The sequence below is a fragment of the Phyllobates terribilis genome, unplaced genomic scaffold, assembly GCF_046119375.1.
Source record: "Phyllobates terribilis strain yellow unplaced genomic scaffold, ASM4611937v1 Scaffold_5__5_contigs__length_657084704, whole genome shotgun sequence".
In the NCBI taxonomy this organism is placed as follows: Eukaryota; Metazoa; Chordata; class Amphibia; order Anura; family Dendrobatidae; genus Phyllobates; species Phyllobates terribilis.
The window spans coordinates 653,324,500-653,337,838 of NW_027362765.1; the positions used below are offsets into that span (position 1 = coordinate 653,324,500).

Below are 13,339 nucleotides of genomic sequence, written 5' to 3' on the forward strand. Positions count from 1 at the left end.
GCAACTTTGAACATGAAAAATCCAATGAGGAGAAGAAAAGCAAAGCCAAAGAGTCCATCCCAAAATCCGACAAACAAGCAAAATGAACAAAAAACATTGAATTCAATTCTTTCTGATTTTAGAAACTGCATTAAAGAAGGGGTGCACCGGTCCTGGAGATACTGCAATACCAGGTCAATGCGTGGAGTGGACAGAGCAAGCTCTTTTTCCATCTCCCTGTTCTAAAAATCCATTTAATATATGGTCCCCAGATAGGGGACGTATCAGATATTAAACTGATAAGAACAGATACTACACTTGATCTTAGCCAAAAGGCCGAGAAGCGATAACCAGAATTGGTTTCAAACTACGGAGCCACCCAAGGATCCTGAAAAGTCCATTTGTGGAGATGAGCTCCTGGACTCCCGTTAAGAAGACATGTTGTCAACCTCTAGATCCCTTACATGCCTGCACTTTTCGGCTTGCTGCTGCTGCAATCCACGCGTTTTAGATCTGCATAACTCCACCTCTTTAAACACAGCACCTTCACCCCCTGCTGTTCCCACCCGCCTCAACACCGTTGGAAGGGAGGAGAACCAATTAAGGCGGGGGGTGGGGTGGAACGAGCAGCTGTCTACCCTTAGCAGGAGGGCTCCTGATTACATACCTCTCCTGCTGCTGCTGCTGCTGGCTGTCCAGCAGCAGACTGAAGGTGGCTGCTGCTGTGCACAGGTATATAAAGGCTCAGAGCCTATTATGACACACGCAGCCAGCGTTCCATTGCCACATTCCATCTACTGCAGGCAGGATACCTGGCTGGCTGAATGTCGCTGAGAAGCTCACAGAGACCGCCATAAGCAACAGTTTAACAGAATGCCACAGACTAATCAACCAAACTTTTTGGGTTGGGTTCTCTTTTATAGTCTGCAGGCATTAAATGAAAGAAGTCAGTGTTCCAGCAGAAGGAGACAACGTTTCAGAAAAGGCATTGTAGCAAACCAAAAAAGAAATTTTAAGCGCAGCAGAGTAACCAGCGCACATACCTGTTAGCTCAGGTGAGTTTAAAAGGCTGCTGTTGATAACAAGGGCATTTGCTAAATAGATGGTGTGTGTGCAACAATATACTGAAAGGTCAATTATATTGTGCAGCTTATCTCACCACCTGTAGTTATTTAGGTGAAAGCTCCAAAATGCTTGCCTAATATGTCTGTTTATCCAAAAGGAAGTAAAAAGGGAGAGCTAGAAAGATAGCATTGCATCACATTACATGGCAATGCAATGCACAGTTGCTGAAGTTGAACCAAAATGAGCTTGTAATCTGGCTTCTGCAACTTTGAACATGAAAAATCCAATGAGGAGAAGAAAAGCAAAGCCAAAGAGTCCATCCCAAAATCCGACAAACAAGCAAAATGAACAAAAAACATTGAATTCAATTCTTTCTGATTTTAGAAACTGCATTAAAGAAGGGGTGCACCGGTCCTGGAGATACTGCAATACCAGGTCAATGCGTGGAGTGGACAGAGCAAGCTCTTTTTCCATCTCCCTGTTCTAAAAATCCATTTAATATATGGTCCCCAGATAGGGGACGTATCAGATATTAAACTGATAAGAACAGATACTACACTTGATCTTAGCCAAAAGGCCGAGAAGCGATAACCAGAATTGGTTTCAAACTACGGAGCCACCCAAGGATCCTGAAAAGTCCATTTGTGGAGATGAGCTCCTGGACTCCCGTTAAGAAGACATGTTGTCAACCTCTAGATCCCTTACATGCCTGCACTTTTCGGCTTGCTGCTGCTGCAATCCACGCGTTTTAGATCTGCATAACTCCACCTCTTTAAACACAGCACCTTCACCCCCTGCTGTTCCCACCCGCCTCAACACTGTTGGAAGGGAGGAGAACCAATTAAGGCGGGGGGTGGGGTGGAACGAGCAGCTGTCTACCCTTAGCAGGAGGGCTCCTGATTACATACCTCTCCTGCTGCTGCTGCTGCTGGCTGTCCAGCAGCAGACTGAAGGTGGCTGCTGCTGTGCACAGGTATATAAAGGCTCAGAGCCTATTATGACACGCGCAGCCAGCGTTCCATTGCCACATTCCATCTACTGCAGGAAGGATACCTGGCTGGCTGAATGTCGCTGAGAAGCTCACAGAGACCGCCATAAGCAACAGTTTAACAGAATGCCACAGACTAATCAACCAAACTTTTTGGGTTGGGTTCTCTTTTATAGTCTGCAGGCATTAAATGAAAGAAGTCAGTGTTCCAGCAGAAGGAGACAACGTTTCAGAAAAGGCATTGTAGCAAACCAAAAAAGAAATTTTAAGCGCAGCAGAGTAACCAGCGCACATACCTGTTAGCTCAGGTGAGTTTAAAAGGCTGCTGTTGATAACAAGGGCATTTGCTAAATAGATGGTGTGTGTGCAACAATATACTGAAAGGTCAATTATATTGTGCAGCTTATCTCACCACCTGTAGTTATTTAGGTGAAAGCTCCAAAATGCTTGCCTAATATGTCTGTTTATCCAAAAGGAAGTAAAAAGGGAGAGCTAGAAAGATAGCATTGCATCACATTACATGGCAATGCAATGCACAGTTGCTGAAGTTGAACCAAAATGAGCTTGTAATCTGGCTTCTGCAACTTTGAACATGAAAAATCCAATGAGGAGAAGAAAAGCAAAGCCAAAGAGTCCATCCCAAAATCCGACAAACAAGCAAAATGAACAAAAAACATTGAATTCAATTCTTTCTGATTTTAGAAACTGCATTAAAGAAGGGGTGCACCGGTCCTGGAGATACTGCAATACCAGGTCAATGCGTGGAGTGGACAGAGCAAGCTCTTTTTCCATCTCCCTGTTCTAAAAATCCATTTAATATATGGTCCCCAGATAGGGGACGTATCAGATATTAAACTGATAAGAACAGATACTACACTTGATCTTAGCCAAAAGGCCGAGAAGCGATAACCAGAATTGGTTTCAAACTACGGAGCCACCCAAGGATCCTGAAAAGTCCATTTGTGGAGATGAGCTCCTCGACTCCCGTTAAGAAGACATGTTGTCAACCTCTAGATCCCTTACATGCCTGCACTTTTCGGCTTGCTGCTGCTGCAATCCACGCGTTTTAGATCTGCATAACTCCACCTCTTTAAACACAGCACCTTCACCCCCTGCTGTTCCCACCCGCCTCAACACCGTTGGAAGGGAGGAGAACCAATTAAGGCGGGGGGTGGGGTGGAACGAGCAGCTGTCTACCCTTAGCAGGAGGGCTCCTGATTACATACCTCTCCTGCTGCTGCTGCTGCTGGCTGTCCAGCAGCAGACTGAAGGTGGCTGCTGCTGTGCACAGGTATATAAAGGCTCAGAGCCTATTATGACACGCGCAGCCAGCGTTCCATTGCCACATTCCATCTACTGCAGGCAGGATACCTGGCTGGCTGAATGTCGCTGAGAAGCTCACAGAGACCGCCATAAGCAACAGTTTAACAGAATGCCACAGACTAATCAACCAAACTTTTTTGGTTGGGTTCTCTTTTATAGTCTGCAGGCATTAAATGAAAGAAGTCAGTGTTCCAGCAGAAGGAGACAACGTTTCAGAAAAGGCATTGTAGCAAACCAAAAAAGAAATTTTAAGCGCAGCAGAGTAACCAGCGCACATACCTGTTAGCTCAGGTGAGTTTAAAAGGCTGCTGTTGATAACAAGGGCATTTGCTAAATAGATGGTGTGTGTGCAACAATATACTGAAAGGTCAATTATATTGTGCAGCTTATCTCACCACCTGTAGTTATTTAGGTGAAAGCTCCAAAATGCTTGCCTAATATGTCTGTTTATCCAAAAGGAAGTAAAAAGGGAGAGCTAGAAAGATAGCATTGCATCACATTACATGGCAATGCAATGCACAGTTGCTGAAGTTGAACCAAAATGAGCTTGTAATCTGGCTTCTGCAACTTTGAACATGAAAAATCCAATGAGGAGAAGAAAAGCAAAGCCAAAGAGTCCATCCCAAAATCCGACAAACAAGCAAAATGAACAAAAAACATTGAATTCAATTCTTTCTGATTTTAGAAACTGCATTAAAGAAGGGGTGCACCGGTCCTGGAGATACTGCAATACCAGGTCAATGCGTGGAGTGGACAGAGCAAGCTCTTTTTCCATCTCCCTGTTCTAAAAATCCATTTAATATATGGTCCCCAGATAGGGGACGTATCAGATATTAAACTGATAAGAACAGATACTACACTTGATCTTAGCCAAAAGGCCGAGAAGCGATAACCAGAATTGGTTTCAAACTACGGAGCCACCCAAGGATCCTGAAAAGTCCATTTGTGGAGATGAGCTCCTGGACTCCCGTTAAGAAGACATGTTGTCAACCTCTAGATCCCTTACATGCCTGCACTTTTCGGCTTGCTGCTGCTGCAATCCACGCGTTTTAGATCTGCATAACTCCACCTCTTTAAACACAGCACCTTCACCCCCTGCTGTTCCCACCCGCCTCAACACCGTTGGAAGGGAGGAGAACCAATTAAGGCGGGGGGTGGGGTGGAACGAGCAGCTGTCTACCCTTAGCAGGAGGGCTCCTGATTACATACCTCTCCTGCTGCTGCTGCTGCTGGCTGTCCAGCAGCAGACTGAAGGTGGCTGCTGCTGTGCACAGGTATATAAAGGCTCAGAGCCTATTATGACACGCGCAGCCAGCGTTCCATTGCCACATTCCATCTACTGCAGGCAGGATACCTGGCTGGCTGAATGTCGCTGAGAAGCTCACAGAGACCGCCATAAGCAACAGTTTAACAGAATGCCACAGACTAATCAACCAAACTTTTTGGGTTGGGTTCTCTTTTATAGTCTGCAGGCATTAAATGAAAGAAGTCAGTGTTCCAGCAGAAGGAGACAACGTTTCAGAAAAGGCATTGTAGCAAACCAAAAAAGAAATTTTAAGCGCAGCAGAGTAACCAGCGCACATACCTGTTAGCTCAGGTGAGTTTAAAAGGCTGCTGTTGATAACAAGGGCATTTGCTAAATAGATGGTGTGTGTGCAACAATATACTGAAAGGTCAATTATATTGTGCAGCTTATCTCACCACCTGTAGTTATTTAGGTGAAAGCTCCAAAATGCTTGCCTAATATGTCTGTTTATCCAAAAGGAAGTAAAAAGGGAGAGCTAGAAAGATAGCATTGCATCACATTACATGGCAATGCAATGCACAGTTGCTGAAGTTGAACCAAAATGAGCTTGTAATCTGGCTTCTGCAACTTTGAACATGAAAAATCCAATGAGGAGAAGAAAAGCAAAGCCAAAGAGTCCATCCCAAAATCCGACAAACAAGCAAAATGAACAAAAAACATTGAATTCAATTCTTTCTGATTTTAGAAACTGCATTACAGAAGGGGTGCACCGGTCCTGGAGATACTGCAATAGCAGGTCAATGCGTGGAGTGGACAGAGCAAGCTCTTTTTCCATCTCCCTGTTCTAAAAATCCATTTAATATATGGTCCCCAGATAGGGGACGTATCAGATATTAAACTGATAAGAACAGATTTTTTTTTTTTTTTTTTTAAAGCCCGAATTCGTGTACAAAACCCGAGTGCGCTTAAAAAAGTGACAAGTGCCACAAAAAAAGTGCACTAGGATGCTGGTCTTCTTGAAACCCTCTCCAAAAGGAGAAGGGTCCCCCAAACCATTCCCCGTCCCTCCGAGCCAAAAGGCCACAGCGAGGAACAGGGACAAAAAGCCACCTCCAGCCGAAGCCAGAGGCGACCCAATCTTACCCCCAGCACCTGCCCGAGTTCTCACCCGAGCAAGGCACTGGGAGCCAAAGACTGTGCTCCCCTCCCGGAAGAGGGGAGCCAACAACGCTCTCCTCCCGAAAGAGGAGAGCCAGGGGGGTTCAGGGGGGAGCGGAACCTGATGGCCACACACTCCCCCCCTAGACCTGCCAAGAGAGGAACCCGTAAGGGAACCGCATCACGACAAAATCATAGTAGGACGTGACACACGTGAATAAGTGGACACACAGTGACAAAGAAATTAAATAAATAGTGAAGGTTTCACAGTATAATACTGCCCGGACCTTCGACCGGGAATTGAAAAATTCCCCATCCTAAGGCCAGAAGGCCCGGAATAAGGGTGTGTGCGAAGAAAGAAAATTTGAAGTGCTTGTGCAAATGTGCCATAAACTCAAGTGGGGTTCCCAATCCCAGTGAGTTAAGGCACCCCAGGGTCACCACTCCTGGGGCACTTCACACTTCGGGCTTTCGATCTTCCCCGGCCCAATGGCGTCGATCCTGGGGGGCCATGCTTTCCACCAGATGACTATATTAGCCACCTGGCGTACTAACAAGCACCTAAACCCCAGTGTGCATAATGTATCAATCTACTAGGGCGGCCAACATCCAAAACCGCCTTTTCGAAAGATATACTACACTTGATCTTAGCCAAAAGGCCGAGAAGCGATAACCAGAATTGGTTTCAAACTACGGAGCCACCCAAGGATCCTGAAAAGTCCATTTGTGGAGATGAGCTCCTGGACTCCCGTTAAGAAGACATGTTGTCAACCTCTAGATCCCTTACATGCCTGCACTTTTCGGCTTGCTGCTGCTGCAATCCACGCGTTTTAGATCTGCATAACTCCACCTCTTTAAACACAGCACCTTCACCCCCTGCTGTTCCCACCCGCCTCAACACCGTTGGAAGGGAGGAGAACCAATTAAGGCGGGGGGTGGGGTGGAACGAGCAGCTGTCTGCCCTTAGCAGGAGGGCTCCTGATTACATACCTCTCCTGCTGCTGCTGCTGCTGGCTGTCCAGCAGCAGACTGAAGGTGGCTGCTGCTGTGCACAGGTATATAAAGGCTCAGAGCCTATTATGACACGCGCAGCCAGCGTTCCATTGCCACATTCCATCTACTGCAGGCAGGATACCTGGCTGGCTGAATGTCGCTGAGAAGCTCACAGAGACCGCCATAAGCAACAGTTTAACAGAATGCCACAGACTAATCAACCAAACTTTTTGGGTTGGGTTCTCTTTTATAGTCTGCAGGCATTAAATGAAAGAAGTCAGTGTTCCAGCAGAAGGAGACAACGTTTCAGAAAAGGCATTGTAGCAAACCAAAAAAGAAATTTTAAGCGCAGCAGAGTAACCAGCGCACATACCTGTTAGCTCAGGTGAGTTTAAAAGGCTGCTGTTGATAACAAGGGCATTTGCTAAATAGATGGTGTGTGTGCAACAATATACTGAAAGGTCAATTATATTGTGCAGCTTATCTCACCACCTGTAGTTATTTAGGTGAAAGCTCCAAAATGCTTGCCTAATATGTCTGTTTATCCAAAAGGAAGTAAAAAGGGAGAGCTAGAAAGATAGCATTGCATCACATTACATGGCAATGCAATGCACAGTTGCTGAAGTTGAACCAAAATGAGCTTGTAATCTGGCTTCTGCAACTTTGAACATGAAAAATCCAATGAGGAGAAGAAAAGCAAAGCCAAAGAGTCCATCCCAAAATCCGACAAACAAGCAAAATGAACAAAAAACATTGAATTCAATTCTTTCTGATTTTAGAAACTGCATTAAAGAAGGGGTGCACCGGTCCTGGAGATACTGCAATACCAGGTCAATGCGTGGAGTGGACAGAGCAAGCTCTTTTTCCATCTCCCTGTTCTAAAAATCCATTTAATATATGGTCCCCAGATAGGGGACGTATCAGATATTAAACTGATAAGAACAGATGCTACACTTGATCTTAGCCAAAAGGCCGAGAAGCGATAACCAGAATTGGTTTCAAACTACGGAGCCACCCAAGGATCCTGAAAAGTCCATTTGTGGAGATGAGCTCCTGGACTCCCGTTAAGAAGACATGTTGTCAACCTCAAGATCCCTTACATGCCTGCACTTTTCGGCTTGCTGCTGCTGCAATCCACGCGTTTTAGATCTGCATAACTCCACCTCTTTAAACACAGCACCTTCACCCCCTGCTGTTCCCACCCGCCTCAACACCGTTGGAAGGGAGGAGAACCAATTAAGGCGGGGGGTGGGGTGGAACGAGCAGCTGTCTACCCTTAGCAGGAGGGCTCCTGATTACATACCTCTCCTGCTGCTGCTGCTGCTGGCTGTCCAGCAGCAGACTGAAGGTGGCTGCTGCTGTGCACAGGTATATAAAGGCTCAGAGCCTATTATGACACGCGCAGCCAGCGTTCCATTGCCACATTCCATCTACTGCAGGCAGGATACCTGGCTGGCTGAATGTCGCTGAGAAGCTCACAGAGACCGCCATAAGCAACAGTTTAACAGAATGCCACAGACTAATCAACCAAACTTTTTGGGTTGGGTTCTCTTTTATAGTCTGCAGGCATTAAATGAAAGAAGTCAGTGTTCCAGCAGAAGGAGACAACGTTTCAGAAAAGGCATTGTAGCAAACCAAAAAAGAAATTTTAAGCGCAGCAGAGTAACCAGCGCACATACCTGTTAGCTCAGGTGAGTTTAAAAGGCTGCTGTTGATAACAAGGGCATTTGCTAAATAGATGGTGTGTGTGCAACAATATACTGAAAGGTCAATTATATTGTGCAGCTTATCTCACCACCTGTAGTTATTTAGGTGAAAGCTCCAAAATGCTTGCCTAATATGTCTGTTTATCCAAAAGGAAGTAAAAAGGGAGAGCTAGAAAGATAGCATTGCATCACATTACATGGCAATGCAATGCACAGTTGCTGAAGTTGAACCAAAATGAGCTTGTAATCTGGCTTCTGCAACTTTGAACATGAAAAATCCAATGAGGAGAAGAAAAGCAAAGCCAAAGAGTCCATCCCAAAATCCGACAAACAAGCAAAATGAACAAAAAACATTGAATTCAATTCTTTCTGATTTTAGAAACTGCATTACAGAAGGGGTGCACCGGTCCTGGAGATACTGCAATACCAGGTCAATGCGTGGAGTGGACAGAGCAAGCTCTTTTTCCATCTCCCTGTTCTAAAAATCCATTTAATATATGGTCCCCAGATAGGGGACGTATCAGATATTAAACTGATAAGAACAGATACTACACTTGATCTTAGCCAAAAGGCCGAGAAGCGATAACCAGAATTGGTTTCAAACTACGGAGCCACCCAAGGATCCTGAAAAGTCCATTTGTGGAGATGAGCTCCTGGACTCCCGTTAAGAAGACATGTTGTCAACCTCTAGATCCCTTACATGTCTGCACTTTTCGGCTTGCTGCTGCTGCAATCCACGCGTTTTAGATCTGCATAACTCCACCTCTTTAAACACAGCACCTTCACCCCCTGCTGTTCCCACCCGCCTCAACACCATTGGAAGGGAGGAGAACCAATTAAGGCGGGGGGTGGGGTGGAACGAGCAGCTGTCTACCCTTAGCAGGAGGGCTCCTGATTACATACCTCTCCTGCTGCTGCTGCTGCCGGCTGTCCAGCAGCAGACTGAAGGTGGCTGCTGCTGTGCACAGGTATATAAAGGCTCAGAGCCTATTATGACACGCGCAGCCAGCGTTCCATTGCCACATTCCATCTACTGCAGGCAGGATACCTGGCTGGCTGAATGTCGCTGAGAAGCTCACAGAGACCGCCATAAGCAACAGTTTAACAGAATGCCACAGACTAATCAACCAAACTTTTTGGGTTGGGTTCTCTTTTATAGTCTGCAGGCATTAAATGAAAGAAGTCAGTGTTCCAGCAGAAGGAGACAACGTTTCAGAAAAGGCATTGTAGCAAACCAAAAAAGAAATTTTAAGCGCAGCAGAGTAACCAGCGCACATACCTGTTAGCTCAGGTGAGTTTAAAAGGCTGCTGTTGATAACAAGGGCATTTGCTAAATAGATGGTGTGTGTGCAACAATATACTGAAAGGTCAATTATATTGTGCAGCTTATCTCACCACCTGTAGTTATTTAGGTGAAAGCTCCAAAATGCTTGCCTAATATGTCTGTTTATCCAAAAGGAAGTAAAAAGGGAGAGCTAGAAAGATAGCATTGCATCACATTACATGGCAATGCAATGCACAGTTGCTGAAGTTGAACCAAAATGAGCTTGTAATCTGGCTTCTGCAACTTTGAACATGAAAAATCCAATGAGGAGAAGAAAAGCAAAGCCAAAGAGTCCATCCCAAAATCCGACAAACAAGCAAAATGAACAAAAAACATTGAATTCAATTCTTTCTGATTTTAGAAACTGCATTAAAGAAGGGGTGCACCGGTCCTGGAGATACTGCAATACCAGGTCAATGCGTGGAGTGGACAGAGCAAGCTCTTTTTCCATCTCCCTGTTCTAAAAATCCATTTAATATATGGTCCCCAGATAGGGGACGTATCAGATATTAAACTGATAAGAACAGATACTACACTTGATCTTAGCCAAAAGGCCGAGAAGCGATAACCAGAATTGGTTTCAAACTACGGAGCCACCCAAGGATCCTGAAAAGTCCATTTGTGGAGATGAGCTCCTGGACTCCCGTTAAGAAGACATGTTGTCAACCTCTAGATCCCTTACATGCCTGCACTTTTCGGCTTGCTGCTGCTGCAATCCACGCGTTTTAGATCTGCATAACTCCACCTCTTTAAACACAGCACCTTCACCCCCTGCTGTTCCCACCCGCCTCAACACCGTTGGAAGGGAGGAGAACCAATTAAGGCGGGGGGTGGGGTGGAACGAGCAGCTGTCTACCCTTAGCAGGAGGGCTCCTGATTACATACCTCTCCTGCTGCTGCTGCTGCTGGCTGTCCAGCAGCAGACTGAAGGTGGCTGCTGCTGTGCACAGGTATATAAAGGCTCAGAGCCTATTATGACACGCGCAGCCAGCGTTCCATTGCCACATTCCATCTACTGCAGGCAGGATACCTGGCTGGCTGAATGTCGCTGAGAAGCTCACAGAGACCGCCATAAGCAACAGTTTAACAGAATGCCACAGACTAATCAACCAAACTTTTTGGGTTGGGTTCTCTTTTATAGTCTGCAGGCATTAAATGAAAGAAGTCAGTGTTCCAGCAGAAGGAGACAACGTTTCAGAAAAGGCATTGTAGCAAACCAAAAAAGAAATTTTAAGCGCAGCAGAGTAACCAGCGCACATACCTGTTAGCTCAGGTGAGTTTAAAAGGCTGCTGTTGATAACAAGGGCATTTGCTAAATAGATGGTGTGTGTGCAACAATATACTGAAAGGTCAATTATATTGTGCAGCTTATCTCACCACCTGTAGTTATTTAGGTGAAAGCTCCAAAATGCTTGCCTAATATGTCTGTTTATCCAAAAGGAAGTAAAAAGGGAGAGCTAGAAAGATAGCATTGCATCACATTACATGGCAATGCAATGCACAGTTGCTGAAGTTGAACCAAAATGAGCTTGTAATCTGGCTTCTGCAACTTTGAACATGAAAAATCCAATGAGGAGAAGAAAAGCAAAGCCAAAGAGTCCATCCCAAAATCCAACAAACAAGCAAAATGAACAAAAAACATTGAATTCAATTCTTTCTGATTTTAGAAACTGCATTAAAGAAGGGGTGCACCGGTCCTGGAGATACTGCAATACCAGGTCAATGCGTGGAGTGGACAGAGCAAGCTCTTTTTCCATCTCCCTGTTCTAAAAATCCATTTAATATATGGTCCCCAGATAGGGGACGTATCAGATATTAAACTGATAAGAACAGATTTTTTTTTTTTTTTTTTTAAAGCCCGAATTCGTGTACAAAACCCGAGTGCGCTTAAAAAAGTGACAAGTGCCACAAAAAAAGTGCACTAGGATGCTGGTCTTCTTGAAACCCTCTCCAAAAGGAGAAGGGTCCCCCAAACCATTCCCCGTCCCTCCGAGCCAAAAGGCCACAGCGAGGAACAGGGACAAAAAGCCACCTCCAGCCGAAGCCAGAGGCGACCCAATCTTACCCCCAGCACCTGCCCGAGTTCTCACCCGAGCAAGGCACTGGGAGCCAAAGACTGTGCTCCCCTCCCGGAAGAGGGGAGCCAACAACGCTCTCCTCCCGAAAGAGGAGAGCCAGGGGGGTTCAGGGGGGAGCGGAACCTGATGGCCACACACTCCCCCCCTAGACCTGCCAAGAGAGGAACCCGTAAGGGAACCGCATCACGACAAAATCATAGTAGGACGTGACACACGTGAATAAGTGGACACACAGTGACAAAGAAATTAAATAAATAGTGAAGGTTTCACAGTATAATACTGCCCGGACCTTCGACCGGGAATTGAAAAATTCCCCATCCTAAGGCCAGAAGGCCCGGAATAAGGGTGTGTGCGAAGAAAGAAAATTTGAAGTGCTTGTGCAAATGTGCCATAAACTCAAGTGGGGTTCCCAATCCCAGTGAGTTAAGGCACCCCAGGGTCACCACTCCTGGGGCACTTCACACTTCGGGCTTTCGATCTTCCCCGGCCCAATGGCGTCGATCCTGGGGGGCCATGCTTTCCACCAGATGACTATATTAGCCACCTGGCGTACTAACAAGCACCTAAACCCCAGTGTGCATAATGTATCAATCTACTAGGGCGGCCAACATCCAAAACCGCCTTTTCGAAAGATATACTACACTTGATCTTAGCCAAAAGGCCGAGAAGCGATAACCAGAATTGGTTTCAAACTACGGAGCCACCCAAGGATCCTGAAAAGTCCATTTGTGGAGATGAGCTCCTGGACTCCCGTTAAGAAGACATGTTGTCAACCTCTAGATCCCTTACATGCCTGCACTTTTCGGCTTGCTGCTGCTGCAATCCACGCGTTTTAGATCTGCATAACTCCACCTCTTTAAACACAGCACCTTCACCCCCTGCTGTTCCCACCCGCCTCAACACCGTTGGAAGGGAGGAGAACCAATTAAGGCGGGGGGTGGGGTGGAACGAGCAGCTGTCTGCCCTTAGCAGGAGGGCTCCTGATTACATACCTCTCCTGCTGCTGCTGCTGCTGGCTGTCCAGCAGCAGACTGAAGGTGGCTGCTGCTGTGCACAGGTATATAAAGGCTCAGAGCCTATTATGACACGCGCAGCCAGCGTTCCATTGCCACATTCCATCTACTGCAGGCAGGATACCTGGCTGGCTGAATGTCGCTGAGAAGCTCACAGAGACCGCCATAAGCAACAGTTTAACAGAATGCCACAGACTAATCAACCAAACTTTTTGGGTTGGGTTCTCTTTTATAGTCTGCAGGCATTAAATGAAAGAAGTCAGTGTTCCAGCAGAAGGAGACAACGTTTCAGAAAAGGCATTGTAGCAAACCAAAAAAGAAATTTTAAGCGCAGCAGAGTAACCAGCGCACATACCTGTTAGCTCAGGTGAGTTTAAAAGGCTGCTGTTGATAACAAGGGCATTTGCTAAATAGATGGTGTGTGTGCAACAATATACTGAAAGGTCAATTATATTGTGCAGCTTAT

General features: G+C 45.9%; 9 non-coding genes across 9 annotated transcripts; all 9 read right to left on the reverse strand.

The window, feature by feature from the left end:
• Nucleotides 1-136: 136 nt before the first annotated feature.
• LOC141275092 (U2 spliceosomal RNA) lies at nucleotides 137-327 on the reverse strand. Its single transcript, XR_012323346.1, has one exon. It is a non-coding gene; the product is annotated as a U2 spliceosomal RNA (small nuclear RNA).
• A 1,115-nt stretch (nucleotides 328-1,442) lies between these two features.
• On the reverse strand, nucleotides 1,443-1,633 carry LOC141275093 (U2 spliceosomal RNA). Its single transcript, XR_012323347.1, has one exon. It is a non-coding gene; the product is annotated as a U2 spliceosomal RNA (small nuclear RNA).
• Nucleotides 1,634-2,748: 1,115 nt separating this feature from the next.
• On the reverse strand, nucleotides 2,749-2,939 carry LOC141275094 (U2 spliceosomal RNA). The gene has a single exon (XR_012323348.1). It is a non-coding gene; the product is annotated as a U2 spliceosomal RNA (small nuclear RNA).
• A 1,115-nt stretch (nucleotides 2,940-4,054) lies between these two features.
• LOC141275096 (U2 spliceosomal RNA) lies at nucleotides 4,055-4,245 on the reverse strand. The gene has a single exon (XR_012323349.1). It is a non-coding gene; the product is annotated as a U2 spliceosomal RNA (small nuclear RNA).
• A 1,115-nt stretch (nucleotides 4,246-5,360) lies between these two features.
• Nucleotides 5,361-5,542, reverse strand: LOC141150825 (U2 spliceosomal RNA). The gene has a single exon (XR_012246927.1). It is a non-coding gene; the product is annotated as a U2 spliceosomal RNA (small nuclear RNA).
• A 2,003-nt stretch (nucleotides 5,543-7,545) lies between these two features.
• Nucleotides 7,546-7,736, reverse strand: LOC141149742 (U2 spliceosomal RNA). Its single transcript, XR_012246028.1, has one exon. It is a non-coding gene; the product is annotated as a U2 spliceosomal RNA (small nuclear RNA).
• A 1,115-nt stretch (nucleotides 7,737-8,851) lies between these two features.
• On the reverse strand, nucleotides 8,852-9,042 carry LOC141275097 (U2 spliceosomal RNA). Its single transcript, XR_012323350.1, has one exon. It is a non-coding gene; the product is annotated as a U2 spliceosomal RNA (small nuclear RNA).
• Nucleotides 9,043-10,157: 1,115 nt separating this feature from the next.
• On the reverse strand, nucleotides 10,158-10,348 carry LOC141275098 (U2 spliceosomal RNA). The gene has a single exon (XR_012323351.1). It is a non-coding gene; the product is annotated as a U2 spliceosomal RNA (small nuclear RNA).
• Nucleotides 10,349-11,463: 1,115 nt separating this feature from the next.
• LOC141150702 (U2 spliceosomal RNA) lies at nucleotides 11,464-11,645 on the reverse strand. The gene has a single exon (XR_012246833.1). It is a non-coding gene; the product is annotated as a U2 spliceosomal RNA (small nuclear RNA).
• Nucleotides 11,646-13,339: the final 1,694 nt, after the last annotated feature.